This window comes from Salvelinus alpinus, chromosome 2, assembly GCF_045679555.1.
Source record: "Salvelinus alpinus chromosome 2, SLU_Salpinus.1, whole genome shotgun sequence".
In the NCBI taxonomy this organism is placed as follows: Eukaryota; Metazoa; Chordata; class Actinopteri; order Salmoniformes; family Salmonidae; genus Salvelinus; species Salvelinus alpinus.
Window position 1 is genome coordinate 33656697 of NC_092087.1, and position 19121 is coordinate 33675817.

A 19121-nucleotide genomic window follows, 5' to 3' on the forward strand; every position below is an offset into this window, starting at 1 on the left:
TGGACCATTAAAATACCTGAGCAGAGAGAGACTCAGCTCCATGTCCTGCTCTCTGTTTAGTTATATTTTTTAAATTTCTATTTAAAAAATGTACCCCTTTTTCTCCCCAATTTCGTGGTATCCAATTGGTAGTAGTTACAGTCTTGTCTCGTCGCTGAAACTCCCGTACGGACTTGGGAGAGGCGAAGGTCGAGAGCCATGCGTCCTCCGAAACACAACCCAACCTAGCCGCACTGCTTCTTGACACAATGCACATCCAACCCGGAAGCCAGCCGCACCAATGTGTCGGAGGAAACACCATACACCTGGCGACCTGGTCAGCATGCACTGCGCCCGGCCCGCCACAGGAGTCACTAGTGCGCGATGAGACAAGGATATCCCTGCCGGCAAAACCCTCCCTAACCCGGACTACGCTGGGCCAATTGTGCGTCGCACCATGGGTCTCCCGGTCGCGGCCGGCTGCGACAGAGCCTGGGCTAGAACCAGGAATCTCTGGTGGCACAGCTAGCACTGCGATGCAGTGCCTTAGACCTCTGCGCCACCCGGGAGGCCCATCTCTGTTTGTTTCTTAAATAGTAAACCACCACTTTGGTGCCAGCAGCTCCCTGGAATAGATTTACATTTACTGTTAAGTTCTTTTCCTAACCCAGCACTCTGTGTGTTTGTGTATGTTTCTGTGTGTGTGTACACTCTGTAATGAAGGACACGGCCAATCTAATCAGTCTGAAGAATGTTCCAGGCTGAGCTCCTGGCAGTTGTTCCATGCTGGAATAGATTTACATTTTCTGTTATGTTCATCTCCTCATCCAGCACTCTGTGTGTGTGTGTGTGTGTGTGTGTGTGTGTGTGTGTGTGTGTGTGTGTGTGTGTGTGTGTGTGTGTGTGTGTGTGTGTGTGTGTGTGTGTGTGTGTGTGTGTGTGTGTGTGAGAGAGACTACATTTCATTAATGTGTTCATTTGTGTTTCAATGGATTTTGCTGTTGTAAATACAGTATAAGACCACGTCATTGATCCTAATTCTATTATGTTATTTATATGAACTAACAATGGTGATTCTAAATAGAGAATATAATGGACTATTCTGGGATAGAGAGCTGCTTTAAGAGCCGCCATTCCGGCCCTAATAATTATTTCATGAGCATAACCTTCTTTCTGCTAACGACGACCTTAGCAAACAAGATGGAGATGGATTGCTGTGATTTTCTATAAGGTACATTATTAGTTGCGTCAGTTCCATCAATATCAGGAAACTGAGACCATGACACGACTTGGGTTTCCTAGGCTGTGCACACATCATATTTAATGCAAGATCATACCTGTGCATTTAATTTGTCTGTGTCTCAAGTCAAATGACACCTTATTCCTCGGGGGAAGTAATGCACTATATGAGGTATAGGTTGTCATTGCAGATTCTCTCTTTGTGACCGACTACCAGTGGTGGAAAGTTGTTGAAAAGGACACCTCCCCCAGAGAGGGTCAGATAGACCCTGAGTGAACAGAGAAGGTGTTGGGAGCTAAGGTGGCTGTGGAGGGTAAAATTAGATTAGGTTGTTGAGGAAGGTGAGGTAGCTATGGAGGGTGAGGTGGAAGGTGAGATAGTTGAGAGATGGTTGTGTTGATAATTCACCAGCAGAGGCGACGTAACAATGCACCGATGCAGATCAGTTATGTACAACATGAAAACAACAAAAATAACCACTGACATACTTACTTACTGTAGGTAGACAGGAGAGAGGAAGAAAACATCACTTCTGTCCTTCTTTCCCCCTCTCTCTCTCTCCCTTCCTTCCAGACAGTCTTGCCTATGGGGACTGTTGCTAGTTACATTTGGAGGGATTTGTGTTAATTCCACTGCAAGCCAATAATACAATTAATCCTATAAGCATCCAATCATCAGCGGGCCTTTGTCACCCTACTTCCTGTTTCCTGGCCTCATTCCGGCCCGGCACTCTGATCCTGACATCTGAACCCTCAGCACCATTGCCATCAGTTACAAAACAAGCTTATGCACCGCAAAGACCACTGTTCACACCGGTACACCTCCATTGAGAGGTTCAACACGTCCCCGAGTTATTCAATACTTTCATGTCTGTATGTCTATTAAATGTTGTTGGTTGGTTGTCCAATACACAGTACCAGGCAAATATAGACAGAGGCAAGCACAGAAGAGTAGTTCTGTGTTGGCATCAAACATCTGTGGCCATATGGGCATCACCATGCCAATGGAATGCAGACAAGCCTGAATCAGATGCTGGGAGAGTAGTTCATGTCTGTCTGAGGAATGTTCACTTCTACGTTAAAGCAATATGAGCTCTACAGATAACATTTAGAATTGTATTTTTCCTAGTTCATCGTTCAAGGTCAGGTTTGGTGACCACTCACGGTTCTAAAGACATAGTGAATGATTGTATGTCTCCTTTCAGTGGCCTTGTAAGTCATGACCACAATACAGCCTTACTGTCCTAACTAACTGTGAAAGAAGCCATCTGGCTTCAGCTCTAATGTATGACCATTCACATTAGCCAGCTGAGCTGAAGCCTAGATGTTAGGTTTTAAGGGTTAACCTGGGTATTCAGGTGTCAGGGAAGGTTACTCATAAGGTGAGGATTGCTCAGGGAACTACCCCTGCTACATTCACATGTCACTGAGTTCACCACTCAACACTCATAGATGCTGACTCACACACAGTCACACACACACTGCTGAAATGGGCTGTAGTGGAGCAGGTCGAGAGTTTCAAGTTCCTTGGTGTCCACATCACCAGCGAACTATCATGGTCCAAACACAGCAAGACAGTTGTGAAGAAGGCAAGACAAAACCTTTTCGCCCTCAGGAGACTGAAAAGATTTAGTATGGGTCCCCAGATCCTCAAAAAGTTCTACAGCTGCACCATTGAGAGCATCCTTACCAATTGCATCACTGCCTGGTATGACAACTGCTCGGCATCTGACCGTATGGCGCTATACAGGGTAGTGCGTACGGCCCAGTACATCACTGGGGCCAAGCTTCCTGCCGTCCAGGACCTATATAATAGGCGGTGTCAGAGGAAAGCCCATAAAATTGTCAGATTCCAGTCACCCAAGTCATAGACTGTTTTCTCTGCTACCGCACGGCAAGCGGTACTGGAGTGCCAAGTCTAGGACCAAAAGGCTCCTTAACAGCTTCTACCCCCAAGCCATAAGACTGCTGAACAGTTAATAAAATGGCCACCGGACTATTACATTACCCCCCCCCCCCCCCCCCATTTGTTTTGTACACTGCTGCTACTCGCTGTTTATTATCTATGCATAGTCACTTCACCCCTACCTACATGTACAAATTACCTCAACTAACCTGTACCCCCGCACACTGACTCGGTACCGGTACCCCCTGTATATAACCTCGTTATTGTTATGTTAATGTGTTTTTATTATTTTTGTATTACATTTTTTACTTTAGTTTATTTGGTAAATATTTTCTTAACTCTTCTTGAACTGCACTGTTGGTTAAGGGATTGTAAGTAAGCATTTCATGGTAAGGTCTACACTTCTGGGTATTCAGCACATGTGATAAATAAAGTTTGATTTGAAATGGCTCTTCTATATGCTATGTCATTAAAACTATCCCCAGTTCAAACATCACCAGTCAACTGTCACCATGTTCAAATAGTTCTCTCTCCTGTCGCACTCTCACACACTCTCACACACTCACACACACACACACACACACACACACACACACACACACACACACACACACACACACACACACACACACACACACACACACACACACACACACACACACACACACACGAGGCATATTGCATTAGTTGATTAAAGTGAGAATCATGTCAATACTGCAGGGCTGGCTGAGAAAGGCTTGTGCTATGCTGAGCTGTGATTGGCTGTTGCTATAACAATGAGGGAGGGGGAGAAAGAGGGAGGGGGACGGATAGAGAGGCTGATTATAAAACCCTCCATATAGCTCTCTCTTTTCCTCTGGGGATTTTCTCTTCAGGTTTTCTTTTTCTTTTTTCTTTTTTCAGGCAGCGGAGTGATTGCATGCAGGAGGACGGAGGGGTTGAGTCGTGCGCTGTCAGAGGGGAAGACTGGAGTTGTTGTCTCTCTCTACCATTCTCTCTCTGTTTCTCGCTCTGGTCTGCGTCTTCTGCCTGCTCCGTCAGAATAACATTAAGACACACAGACACACCTGGGAAGTCTTTGGACACCGTGAACAGAAGGAGAGAGGCTTCTGTTTCCTTTCGCGGACGACCTCTTCACTCCTGTAAGTACAACTGTTGCTGCTCTCTGTCTTTATCCTCCCTCACTCTATATCTTTCTCTGTCTTTATCCCTCCCTCACTCTATATCTTTCTCTGTCTTTATCCTCCCTCACTCTATATCTTTCTCTGTCTTTATCCCTCCCTCACTCTATATCTTTCTCTGTCTTTATCCCTCCCTCACTCTATATCTTTCTCTGTCTTTATCCCTCCCTCACTCTATATCTTTCTCTGTCTTTATCCTCCCTCACTCTATATCTTTCTCTGTCTTTATCCTCCCTCACTCTATATCTTTCTCTGTCTTTATCCCTCCCTCACTCTATATATTTTTCTGTATATCTCTCTCTCGCTCTCTTTGTATCTATTTCTGTCTCCTTACTTTGTCTTTCTATTTATCCCCCCTCTCTCTCACCCCTTCCCCCCTCTATGTCTCTGTGATTTTGCTGGTCTGGGACCTGTCATCCTGACTATGATTGATCAGAACCAAAAAGGAGACATCAGGTTTAGAGGGCATCTAAGGGCATCTTCTCTACTGTGCTATGGACCATGCTCTGTTTTTACATATCTGGAACTTTGTGTGTTTCAGTTAATCCTAGTCACTCTGTGTTTGACTCACGCAGTATTTTATTGTCAGAAGTGGTATTGTGAGAAATGACTGTGTGTGTGTGTGTGTGTGTGTGTGTGTGTGTGTGTGTGTGTGTGTGTGTGTGTGTGTGTGTGTGTGTGTGTGTGTGTGTGTGTGTGTGTGTGTGTGTGTGTGTGTGTATACAGTGAGTTCAAAAAGTTTTGGGACAGTGACACATTTTCTTTTTGGCTCTGTACTTGAGCACTTTGGAACGAAACATTGACTATGAAGTTAAAGTGCAGACTGTCAGCTTTAATTTGAGGGTATTTTCAGCAATATCGGGAGAACTGTTTCGAAATTATAGCACTTTTTGTACAGAGTCCCTTCATTTTAGGATTTCAAAGGTATTGTGTTCACTTACACAGTAAAGTACCAGTCAGAAGTTTGGACACACCTACTGAAGGGTTTTTCATTAAGGCCAAGCTCCCGTGCAGCAGCTCTATTTCCTTTTCCAACAGCCAGATCGATCGCCTTCAACTTGAAAGCTGCATCATATGCATTTCTCCGTGTCTTTGCCATGATGAGGGTGACAAAATGACTACCGTAATCAGAATGATGGGAAGTTTGAGCGCGCTCGATTTACGTCACATTATGTGACGGTGCTCAGTTTTTTGGCGGCGTGAATCTTGTGAAAAAAAAATAAAAAAATCATAAATTAGCCGCGTCATTGTATAAACTGCGAGGTTCATAGCGTGGGAAAAAAGTAGCGGCTTATAGTCCGGAAATTACGGTAGGTCTTTTGTAGCAAAATTTGAAATGGTGTTTTTTCCTTGGATAAAAGTAGAGACTAAGCGCTAGAAAATGGTATATCATACACTGCAGTTGAGGAACAATGGGAAAGTAATTCTGATTTGAAAGTTCACACCTGCTTAAGCCTGAGCCCCACTCATCTCTTTAAGGATTCACATTAGGCCATGTGAATGGCAGGAAGCACCAGTGACTAGATCAATAAAAAAGTGGTCAGATGAAGCAGATGCTAAGCTACAGGACTGTTTTGCACAGACTGGAATATGTTCCGGGATTCCTCCAATGACATTGAGGAGTACACCACATCTGTCATTGGCTTCATCAATAAGTGCATTGATGACGTCATCCCCACAGTGACTGTACGTACATACCCCAACCAGAAACCATGGATACAGGCAGAATCCGCACTGAGCTAAAGGCTAGAGCTGCCGCTTTCAAGGAGTGGGACTCTAACCCGGAAGCTTATAAGAAATCCCGCTATGCCCTCCGACGAACCATCAAACAGGCAAAACATCAATACAGGACGAAGATCAAATCATACTACACGGGCTCTGACGCTCGTCGGATGTGGTAGGGCCTGCAAACCATTACAGACTACAAAGGGAAGCACAGCCGAGAGCTGCCCAGCGACACGAGCCTACTAGATGAGCTAAACTACTTCTATGCTCGCTTCGAGGCAAATAACACTGAAACATGCATGAGAGCACCAGTTGTACCAAAAGACTGCATGATCACGCTCTCCGCAGCAGATCTGAGTAAGACCTTCAGACAGGCCAACATTCACAAGGCCGCAGGGCCAGACGGATTACCAGGACGTGTACTGCGAGCATGCGCTGACCAACTAGCAAGTGTCTTCACTGACATTTTCAACCTCTCCCTGTCCGAGTCTGTAATACCAACATGTTTTAAGCAGACCACCATAGTGCCTGTGCCCTAGAACACTAAGGTACCCTGCCTAAATGAGGTAACCTGCCAGGTAACCTGCCCGGTAACCTGCCTAAAAGCACTCACGTCTGTAGCCATGAAGTGTTTTGAAAGGCTGGTCATGACTCACATCAACACCATCATCCCAGAAACCCTAGACACACTGCAATTTGCATCCCGCCCCAACAGATCCACAGATGATGCAGTCTCTATTGCACTCCACACTGCACTCCACACTATTGCCCACCTGGACAGAAGGAACACCAATGTGAGAATACTATTCATTGACTACAGCTCAGTGTTCAACACCATAGTGCCCTCAAAGCTCATCAATAAGCTAAGGACCCTGGGACTAAACACCTCCCTCTGAAACTGGATCCTGGACTTCCTGAAGGGCCGCCCCCAGGTGGTAAGGGTAGGTAACAACACATCTGCCACGCTGATCCTCAACACAGGGGCCCCTCAGGGGTGCGTGCTCAGCCCCCTCCTGTACTCCCTGTTCACTCATGACTGCACGGCTAGGCACGACTCCAAACTATCATTACATTTGCCGATGACACAACAGTGGTAGGCCTGATCACCGACAACAACAAAACAGCCTATAGGGAGGAGGTCAGAGAACTGGCCATGTGGTGCCAGGACAACAACCTCTCCCTCAACGTGATCAAGACAAAGGAGATGATTGTGGACTACAGGAAAAAGAGTCGAGAGGAGAGCAGATGGTGGAGGCATCAGGCGTGTTCTACTGATGCTGAAAGACAAATTCCAGATACAAATATTTTTGCATTATTATACAATAGATAGCCGTAATCACCGTCAGACACACCTGGCTAACTTGATGGGCCATGGGATCATCTGGCAAAGTGAAGTCTTTTGTTTTAGACATGTAGCTAGCTAGCTAGCTAAACAATTAACCAAAATCCCAATCCATAGAGTACTAGCAATACAAACCGATTGTCATAGCTAGCTAAAGTTAACAAAATAGGTTCAATGGCAGCTAGTTAGCTAGCTAACATTAGGATATAACTAGCAATGCAAATGGATTTCTGAGATAATATTACTCCACAGATCATACACGTAATGTTAGCTAGCTAGCGAGCCAGCAACCTAACGGCAGCTAGCTAGCTAACAGTAAGCTTTAACTTGCAATGAAAACAACTTTCTGACAAAATTAGAAAGGTATAATATCTGAAACTGTAGCTAGACTCTTACCCGTATACATGGATGAACGCTTCACGGCAGACTGCAACCCCTTTCATTAAATAAGACGTCTTGTGTCGTTTCCATTTTGTTTGTACAGCTTGCTTGGCCTATTGTGTCATGTCACTCGGATTCACATCGTCTGATTCATTTTCAGATTCAGAGAGAGCCTGCATGGTTCGGTCATCCTCCTACATCACAACTTTTCCCCACTGATAGCGGGAAGCGCCTGATAAGCGCGTAGACATGTAGCGCCTAGACATGTAGCGCTATTGACTAGCCTGATAAATTCAGGGCAGCAATGTTATTGAGAGCAGTAGCAACACATTTGCCCTTCTCCATGGCTAAAGTTATATATTTAGAAAAAACTGCAGTTGAAAGGATTATCTACTCATAACGAGCATCTGATTACATAGACAGAAGATGCTATACGGCAGACCAATCTGAAACTCATCTCTCGCCGTATCCAGCCCATTCATTATCTCAGCCAGTCATGGCTAGCGGAAAGGTTCTTGTCTTTTTCTGTGGCTAAACCAACTAGGCTTGTAATTTAACAACTTCATTCATATTTACAGATGGCATACAGGTTTGTTATTAAGGCACATGAAAGTTCAAATGTTTAAGTAGGCATTTCTGCCAAAAAACGCATTTTGATAAAAAAGACATGTTCAAACGCCTCTCCTGTGAAGGTCGTGACTTGCAACATATGCCTAGTTTGCTGAAATGAGTCACATTTGTGCATAACATTTGAGAGAAATAAACTTTTTGTTTGTTTGAAAACTTTCTGGGATCTTTTACTTCATCTCATGAAACATGGGACCAACGCATTACATGTTGCGTTTATATTTTTGTTCAGTATATATACAGTGATCCCTCGCCACTTCGCGGTTCACTTATCGCGGATTCGCTATTTCGCGGATTTTCATAATGCATTTTTTTTTTTTTTTTTGTGCATTGTGCTCTGCATTCTGATTCGCTAAAAACTCACTCCCGCTTCTTGTATCAAAACATGCTACGAATTGTGCTATCATTTTGTCGTCTCGTGCAGTTATGTGTACGTACATAAAACAGCTTGGCAAATTTACATTAAGTTGGCCAGGAAGGAAGGAAGGACTAACGCTTGGTCGCTTAGCAACCATGGTGCGAATGGCCACTGAACTTAAGCGAGTAGCTGAGGAATGGGACCCTTTGATGAGCCGTTCATTACAGTTCTCCAACGTAATCGATGGTGGCATGTCGGTGTACAAGGATCTTTTTGCAAAGAAGAAAAAAGAGCGACAACAGCTGCCTATCACTATGTTCTTCTCCCGAACAAACACACCTGCACCGCGGGCTTCAGAAGAAGAGAACACTGCAGAGCGCAGTCAGGATGCAGCGGCCCAGTCTGAAGAGCAGTGAAACGGCCTACACGTGAGTCACTGTATTTGTATACATGTAATAGTTGCTAATTGTAAAAAAAAAAAAAGTTTTCTATTTCGCGGATTTCACTTATCGCGGGTCATTTTCGGAACGTAACCCCCGCGATAAACGAGGGATTACTGTACATACAGTACATACTAACTGTGTGTATGATGCGCCACTCAAACCACCTCGCTGGCCGGATTGAATGGGCCTGCTGGCCGTATGTTTGACACCCCTGCTGTAGAGTGTGTGTGACGTGTGCATGCTGCCATGATTGGCTGCTCTGTGCCAGGAATGGAGATTTCCCAGTGTTCATTGGCTGCGTGTGTGTGTGTGTGTGTGCATGTGTGTGTGTGTGTGTGTCTCACCTGCACTGACCCTGATTACAAGCAGGCAGTTGATTTGTGTCATGTTGGGTTGTATGGGGCACATTACACTATTTACATAACTCACGTCTTATTGTTGGCTCTGACTCATCTAACACCACCAAACCCGTTTTTAATCATGTTAATATGAAGCAAGAGCCATGGCATAGAGAAACAATGGGCCTGGATTCATCAAAAAAATACCACGGATATAAATACACTCACTGGGAATACAATCAAGCCCAGATTTATACACACATGCTAAGCCACACACCAAGCTGGTATCATTGTGTGTGTGTTTCAGTCAAACTTCTCACCTCTCCCACTACAAGATGTCCAGGCTGGAAAGTCATTCCCTTGGTGTGTGGGAGAGAGAGAGAGAAAGAGAGAGAAAGAGGAGAGAGAAAGAGAGAGAGAGAGAAATAGAAAGAGAAAGAGAGAGACTCTGATCTGTTTCCCAAAACCATCGTTATTAACACTCGTAATCTAACGCCTGCCTCAGGCCATTCGTAGAACAGCTAAGTGCATCGTTAGATGGTTTTTTGCCCTCCTGCGTCACTTTATACACTGAAGATCTCTGCTGAACATCGTTTATCCGCCTCCCTGTAACCAGCGATAACTTCAGAACAAAGTTGACTACAAATACAAAAGTTGCAAATGTCTTTGAAATTGATAAAATAAATAACTGCAACGTATAAAAATATGCTTCAAATTAAAATGGAGCGTGAGTGGTAGTCCACACAACATGTCGCCCTGTCACCTACAGTAGAACCCGATGAACAACGTGGGGGGAAACAATACAATTGGCCAAGCATTTTTGTCCTACCAGTTCCACGATGAAAAGGTTTTAGCTAGTGCATCCCTCTGTCCTTCGACTCTTGTTGGATGTAGTAGTCCAGTTTATCAGGTCTCAGGCTCCCATGACTGTTATGATTATTTATTTACAAGTTAATTACAATTTGCTTTTTGCTTTAGCGCCATCTGTACCTGATAGAGCAGATCTAGTCTCGCATATGCAGAAGTAAGCCGCCTGGTATGAGCGACTCATTGGGAGGGAGACTAGAGCACACCCAGAAGTTCTGACTCAACAGATGCACATTTGAGAGCCCCTGGTCAGTCCATTTACTTTGTGCTGTTATAATTTATGCTATGAAATCCTGAGATTGTATTATGGCAATTCCCCCTCATATCAAATAGCTGGCAAAACAATCCAAGCAATGATTGTACGGCCTATGCCCCCACGGAGGCAGAGCTGCTGCTGCTAGCAGACACTAAGGGGCAGAGAAGTAGGTAACTGAACAGCTTGTTTTGAACTCTATCTTTTTTAAACGGGAAAATGTACACATTTACCACACTTTTATGAGCATTTAAAACATAATGGTGGGGCGCCACCCTTAACACCCTAATTGGTGGGCTGCCGCTGATTTAAATACATTTAATGTTCAATCAGTTGAGTTAAATTTTGCTACTAGTAGGCTACTGTCTGTAATTTGTCTCAATATATTTCATGATGTGTAACAACATGTGCATAATGATGTGCCAAATCTTGATTTAGTGCATCATTATAGGGTAAGCATTAGAATAACCAGCCTCAATATTTGCAGCCATAGATGATATCTTTCCAGGAGATGATCCGTCATCAGTATTGTGGAATGATTCTAAAGTTAAGGTAAGCTTTCAATGGAGAAAGCTAATCCGAGCGCAGCTTGCCTTTCTTTTGATCCTATCAGTATCGACACATGCCTCAAAGACACACTTAGCGAACGTTCTCTCTGGGTGGTGTTTTGGGAAACGAATGTTACATTTTTGCCTGTTGTAGGAAAGATGCAGTGTTAAAACACTAAGTTCCATCGCTATCGGGAAACCGGGCCCAGGTGTCTAAGCCAAGGTCAGTCTGACATTATCAACCAACTCAGTGGAACTGTGATCACACACCATGCTAAATCCAGTGATCTCTCCCTCACTCTCCTGGGGGTGTGACTGAGCTTAGAGGAGGAAGGGAAATACCTGCACACTGTTTAAATACAACAGAGACACTAACGCAGCTCAACAGGAACAGTAAGCACATATGAGCTTTCATGAAAGACACACAATAGCCCCTAACCTCTAGGACCTTACCCCTCTAGGACCCCACCCCACCCGCAGCACATCACGTGCTCCTCAGAGGCCCCGGCAGAGACAGCAGATCAGGTGTGCTGCTCATAACAACAGCCATGTAATTCACACAACCCTTGCAGTCTGCAGACACGGGGTCAACTTTATTCCAGAACAATCAGTCATTTATTCCAGAAAGCTACATACAGAAACTTATCTGAGGCAACAAATTTTCCACAATGATCATTGCAGTGACTTCTTCATCTCTGGCACTCTTGCACAATCACACTTTTTGAAAATAAGGATCTTTGTGCTAATTGTCTCTTTCTGTTTTTTTCCCCTCTGAGTGGTGAAGTGAACTGTTGAGACCTCAGCCTGCTGGTCTGGTAGACTGTATTCTAATCTGGCTGGCTGTTCTGAGGCAGTCTGATGAGGTGATTTTAGATAATTGCCAGCTTGGTTCTCCAGAAGCTAACTCTAGCTGGGTAAGAGCTCATTAAAGACACTGATTGTGTCCGAATACCCATACTACATACTTAAACGGCATACTATTTACTCATCGTCGCACACTATTTATCACGTACTGTTTAGTCAAAAGTATACAGTATGCCATGGCGGTAACGAAGTATGGGCTCCTGATTGGCTGAGTAGGTGGGGTGAGGCCGAGTGCAGGTGGATTTTTCCAAATTCAACAAACATTTAGTTGTTGAGCCAGCCAAATAATAAAGCCTGAATAGAATAGGAATGGATCTATAGGCCTACTCAGGTTGGTTATAGGCAGACTATCACATTCGACATACAGTGCCTTCAGAAGGTATTCATACCCCTTGACTTATGCCACATTCTGTTGTTTCACTGCCTGAATTCAAAATGGATTAAATTGTTGTTTTTTCACCAATCTATAAACAGTACCCCATAATGACAAAGTGAAAACATGTTTTTAGAAATGTTTGCATATTTATTGAAAATGAAATACAGAAATATCTAATATATACTGAACAAAAATATAAATGCAATATGCAACAATTTCAAAGATTTTACTGAATTACAGTTCATATATGGAAATCAGTAAATAAATTCATTAGGCCCTAATCTATGGATTTCACGTGACTGGGAATACAGATATGCTTCTGTTGGTCACAGATACCTTTAAAAACAAAAGGTAGGGGTGTGGATCAGAAAACCAGTCAGTATTTGGTTTGACTGCCATTTGCCTCATGCAGCATGACACTCCTTCGCATAGAGTTGATCAGGCTGTTGATTGAAAGCCTGTGGAATGTTGTCACTCCTCTTCAATGGCTGTGCGAAGTTGCTGGGGATTGGCTGGAACTGGAACATGTTGTCGTATATGAGTATTTATACCCCTGAGTCAATACATGTTAGAATCACCTTTGGCATCGATTACAGCTGTTTAGTCTTTCTGGGTAAGTCTCTAAGAGCTTTGCACACCTGAATTGTACTACATTTGCACATTATTATTTTAAAAAAATGCTTCAAGCTCTGTCAAGTTAGTTGTTGATCATGGCTAGACAGCCATTTTTAAGTCTTCCTATAGATTTTCCAGCTGATTTACTGTAACTAGGCCACTCAGGAACATTCAATGTTGTCTTGGTAAGCAATTTCAGTGTATATTTGGCCTTGTGTTTTGGGTTAATGTCCTGCTGAAAGGTGAATTTGTCTCCTAATGTCTGTTGGAAAGCAGATTGAACCAGGTTTTCCTCTAGGATTTTGCCTGTGCTTAGCTCTATTCCATGTATTTTTATCCTATAAAACTCCCTAGTACTTGCCAATGACAAGCTTACTCATAACATGATGCAGCCACCACCATGCTTAAAAATATGAGGTGGTACTCAGTCATGTGTTGTGTTTGCCCCTAAACATGCCTCAAACATAACACTTTTGTATTCAGGACAAAGTTAATTTCTTTGACAATTTGGCCTATGCATGCCTCTGGAGGCTCTGCAATTGCATCACACCCTCCATACGGAGCCTCCGACCACATTTTCTAATCAAGCATAAACTGTCTTTTAGCCTTAGCGCTGAAACCTGTAGTGGCGGTCACTCCTCAACCATGATATGAGTAATGTTGATTTTCTGGTCTGAGGCACAGACGTATGGGCGAAAGGCCAGCAGTCAGCGCTAACCTTCTCTGGCCTCACACACACACACACACACACACACACACACACACACACACACACACACACACACACACACACACACACACACACACACACACACACACACACACAGTGTTAGGTTATTGATTGTGAGAGAGCTGGGGGACAGATCGTAATAGGCAATTTGTGAGTACTCTGACATAGGGGCCAGATAAAACCATCAACAGAGCCAATACGTCACCACTCAGCTGTCCAGGACATGATTACTTCACTGCAACTGATCACATTCAAATGGTCAGGCCGGTGACATCATCATTGACAATCAGTTGTGTTTAGATGGCCAGTCTGTGACATCATGAATACTTGAAAGAATTGTTCAGCTCACTTTAGGCATTCCCACTGCCAGACATTGTTATATTTGGGACATTCTTGATTTTTTTTAACATTATGATAACATTATGCCACCAGTAGGAGTAATAACACCAATGATGGTAACACTAATGACACATTTTAGATAATTGAGGATTTTCTAAAATTGATGCCACATTCAGTATTCTCAAATCTAAGGCCATTTACCCTTTCAAAACCATTTACTAAAGTGATATGATTAATCCTTTTGCTCGTAATATAATTTAAATTGAGTAACACCAATGACACTTTATTTAGAGACACCAAATTATCAATGGAATCCTAAAATGTATGACATGCTAAAGTGTATAAAACTTTGGGACACAATATGTTATGTTACTTGTTATGTGTGACAAAACTGCACATTTTAGAGTGGCCTTTTATTGTCCCCAGCACTAGCTGCACCTGTATAATGATCCTGTTGTTTAATCAGCTTCTTGATATGCCATACCGGAGGTGGATGGATTAACTTGGCAAAGGAGAAATGCTCACTAATAGGGATGTGAACAAATTTGTGCACTTTAGAGAAATAAGCTTTTGGTGTGTATGGAACATTTCTGGGATCTTTTATTTCAGCTCATGAAACATGGGACCAACACTTTACATGTTGCGATTGTATTTTTGTTCAGTGTAATAGTGATTTGTATTGTAAGGGGGGACTTGCTGATGTGTAGTACCCCGTTTTGTGCTGTTTAGGAAAACTAAGAAAACTGATATTATGCTGTACATGATGGATACGGAATCAGACCTCAGAAGAAACTAACTTACAGTGAGTGATTGCTGTAGGGGAGAGTGGGGAATGTTGAGCCATTTTATACATTCAGCATCACTACATCAAGGGAAATATAGTATTATTTCTAACAAAGATATCTACATATATTTCAAAATGTTGTCTATCCCTGGAAGTAATCAGAATTCATGCTGTCCAAAAAATTATCCTCTTGGCACAACATACGCCAGATATGGGGTAAGTTGAGCATAGGGACAGGACAAGTTGAGCCACCTTGGGGTAAGTTGAGCATAGGGACAGGACAAGTTGAGCCACCTTGGGGTAAGTTGAGCATAGGGACAGGACAAGTTGAGCCACCTTGGGGTAAGTTGAGCATAGGGACAGGACAAGTTGAGCCACCTTGGGGTAAGTGGGTGATGGTGCTGGTAGGTCAAAGTTTAATTCATGGAATGGGGGTGTGGTATATCTTAAATGTATGCCTACGTTCAGATATTTTCTTTTTTGTCAATGTACCTGGTCAGTGTCATTCAGTAAATGTTTTCATCCTTTGCTGCTGCTCGAATGGACTTCTTCCTTTCTCTCACTTCCTTGGCTGCTCTCCCAAGAACCTCAAGGGGGGCTAGACCCCTGCTTGTTTTACATTAAATGTACAGTTTGTAACACGGGGCATGATGATGGCTGCTCCCCCAAGAACCTCAAGGGGGGCTAGACCCCTGCTTGTTTTACATTAAATGTACAGTTTGTAACACGGGGCATGATGATGGCTGCTCCCCCAAGAACCTCAAGGGGGGCTAGACCCCTGCTTGTTTTACATTAAATGTACAGTTTGTAACACGGGGCATGATGATGGCTGCTCCCCCAAGAACCTCAAGGGGGGCTAGACCCCTGCTTGTTTTACATTAAATGTACAGTTTGTAACACGGGGCATGATGATGGCTGCTCTCCCAAGAACCTCAAGGGGGGCTAGACCCCTGCTTGTTTTACATTAAATGTACAGTTTGTAACACGGGGCATGATGATGGCTGCTCTCTGAAGAACCTCAAGGGGGGCTAGACCCCTGCTTGTTTTACATTAAATGTACAGTTTGTAACACGGGGCATGATGATGGCTGCTCTGTAACAATACAAATGCACTTTACAAACAAAGTCTAACTTGAGTTCATGGCTCAACTTACCCCAAGGCAAACATTGACTATATTAGCCGACACAGCTACAATGATGCACTTTCATGCTAGGTTTAGGACCTCATATTGTAGCTTATAGAGACCAACTGATCTACTTTGATTGAGACACAAGCATCATGAAACCTATAACGCAATAAATTCCTTTGACTTGTGAAAGTAATTTTTGGAAATAACTTGATTACCACTTTTTCTATGTGGTTTCTTCTTTCAGACTCCATGAAATGATGACCTCTTCCTAAATCGTTGGTCACATTAATAATTGTGTGTATGATTTCCTAGAAACAAAGGGTGGCTCAAATAACCCTTTGGCTCAACTTATCCCACTCTCCCCTAGTTGGAATTCAAGCACACTGCTGAACATAACACAGACACACGTGCACATAACGTCTTCTTCAGGGAGTGATTAAGTATTTTAAAAGACAAATCATCAGCAGAGACATTTCTAGAGAGCCTTCAGAGCCATACTACTCATGATGACATCCCTAACATGTTCTTATCTGCTCTCTCCTGTGTGTGGTGGGACAGACTGATTGACAGATGTTGAATCTAAGGCCCTATTCCCACTATTGAATAATGCAACCAAACCATACTACACTCTTGAATAATGCAAGAATTTAATAGCATGTGCAGACAATTAAAGGGTTTATTTCCTCATATGTAGGTTTCTCATTACCTTTCAGCTTCAAGACAAAATTACAGAGTTGCTAACAGCAGTCTTCATCAAGTAACAATAGACTAGACTATTAACCCTCTCATACAAATATAAAAGTACAGTAAGCCTACCATACATTACAACAAACCAAGCTTAATTTTTATCAACATCATGCAAATCATTACGTGGTAAAAGCAAATTGTGAGTATAAGTGAATTCACTGCCACAAGCTGTTTTAAATGGAAGCTCATACCTGCCACAAACATTTTATATGGATGCTCATACCTGCCACAAACATTTTATATGGAAGCTCATACCTGCCACAAACATTTATACAATGACTCATGATTTGTCAATGTGCACAATTAGTCTGATCAACTGTAGCCTAATGTTAACCACAGCTGCAGGTAGTCTAGAGAAACCATCTGGACCTGACCAGGGCAAACGTAACATATTTGTATAGCCTAAGCTATGTATTTATAGCTTCAAATAGGCCCATTTATTTGTGTTCTGGAAAATGTGAACGTGATCAAATTTGGTTTATATTCAAACTTCGGCTGGCTAGGTTACATAGGCCTTTTAAATCCAAAATGATTGATTGACTGTATGAGTATATTTTTAATTACAGATGCAAAGGCCTGAAACCCTGCATACAGCGAGCTCAGCCCTGTTAGTTTTATTGTCCAATCGCAGTGGTTGTCTCTTTGTCCATGTAAAGGGTTTGTTTTCGTCTTCACTAGGGGCAGGAGTTTTCCCAGCCTCCTGAGCATAGTGAATGACACTCTGCAGTAATACCCTCTGCGGTCAACACAGCCACGGTCGACATCGGATGTTCCAGATCACATCACATCACATGCACCTGCATACACACACGCATGCATACATATTTTTGCAGGCTCACAAACAGACATGCTCTCACACATTTACAATATACACTTTTACAATATTTAAACTTGCAAACATTGAGTGCACACAAAGCCCTTGTAATTACAAGCACAATATGACTATAACCAAAAAGCAATTGACCAAACATGATAAGAAGTATAACATAAATTACCTATTACATAAAGCTGTATGTTCAGGCCTGGAACACAATGTTGCACGCTGATGTTGACCCAGCAGTGAGATTTGTTTTTCACTCAGGCACATGGTTTACAGTAGGCCTTCTATTCAGAAAGCGAGAGCAAGAGAGACAGATGCACATACACTAGACACACACAACATACCAGAGGGGGAGAGACAGCGAGGGAGGACAAGAGAGAGACCAAAGAAAGGAGCATTTGTTTTATTACGAAGCATCACTGCCGCTGGCGAGAAAAATACAAAAGGTCATCTTTATTATTGTCTCACCACGGTTTAGGAGAGAGGGATGGATGTGGAGGGAGAGAGCAGGGGAAAACTCCCACCATGCATGGTGCGTCTCTAGAGTGCATGAGACACGTGAGACTGTGATGTTGGACACATGACAACAGTCCCCATGGAACATGACCAGAGGAGAAACAACACAGCTCTTCACCATTGTACTTATTATCTACAGTCACACACAGTTACAACAGCCCTTTAGAATTAGAACATTTCATTAAAGCAAATCAGTGCTTCCAATTCTCTCGGTTTTATTTGTGCATAATCATTGCTTTATGTTCTGAGAGTAGCCCGTCTTTTTTTCTCTTGCACCTGGACATACCCAACTTTGCACAGGACTGCTCAGAGGCGGCATGTGTCTGTGTGAGCTTGCACATTGGTGCGTATGTGATCTGTACTCTGGTACATAGGGTACAGATGTTCAATGTTCCTGTGTGTGCCTTCTGTCTGCCGTCCATCTGCCGTCCTCTGGGGACATTCTCTGTAGGAGTGAGTTGTGCATGTTGCACATGTGTGTAGAGACAGAGTGTGTGTGTGTACTTGTTTTCCTACCTTTTCAGGACCCCAGTGTCCTAACAATTCACCATAATGTCCTGACAAGGTAGTAAAACAAGAACATTTCTGAAAAGTCTACTTTTTTCATGTCCTGAATTTGTTCAAATGCTATTTTAAGCTTAACGTTTGGTTTTGGGGTTAAGGTTAAGTTCCGTTTTTTGGGGGGGTTAAGGTTAGAGTTAGGTTAAGGAAAATATGATTTTTAATGGTCAAACATTTTTACTCTCCAAAAAGTCCTGAGATTTCATGAAAATAAAAGGGAAATGTGTCTTCCGCATTTAACCCATCCCCTCTGAATCAGAGAGGTGCAGGGGGCTGCCTTAAATCAACATCCACGTCGCCCGGGGAACACTGGGTTAACTGCCTTGCTCAGGCATTGAACGACATATTTTTTACTTGTCAGCTCGGGGATTCGATCCAGCAACCTTTCGGTTACTGGCAAAACGCTCTAACCACTAGGCTCTGTGTGTGTGGGTGTGTGTGTGGCTATCGGCA

At 43.2% G+C, this 19121-nt stretch overlaps 1 protein-coding gene across 2 annotated transcripts in view; it reads left to right on the forward strand.

The window, feature by feature from the left end:
* Positions 1 to 3974: 3974 nt before the first annotated feature.
* LOC139559148 (cyclin-dependent kinase 18-like) overlaps positions 3975 to 19121 on the forward strand; it is a 42913-nt gene continuing 27766 nt past the window's right edge. Inside the window, exon 1 of one of the 2 annotated variants that reach the window (XM_071374907.1) lies at positions 3975 to 4266. The gene's annotated coding sequence lies outside the window, so the exon portion shown is untranslated. The remainder of the gene's footprint in view (positions 4267 to 19121) is intronic. The other variant, XM_071374896.1, reaches the window with a different exon arrangement.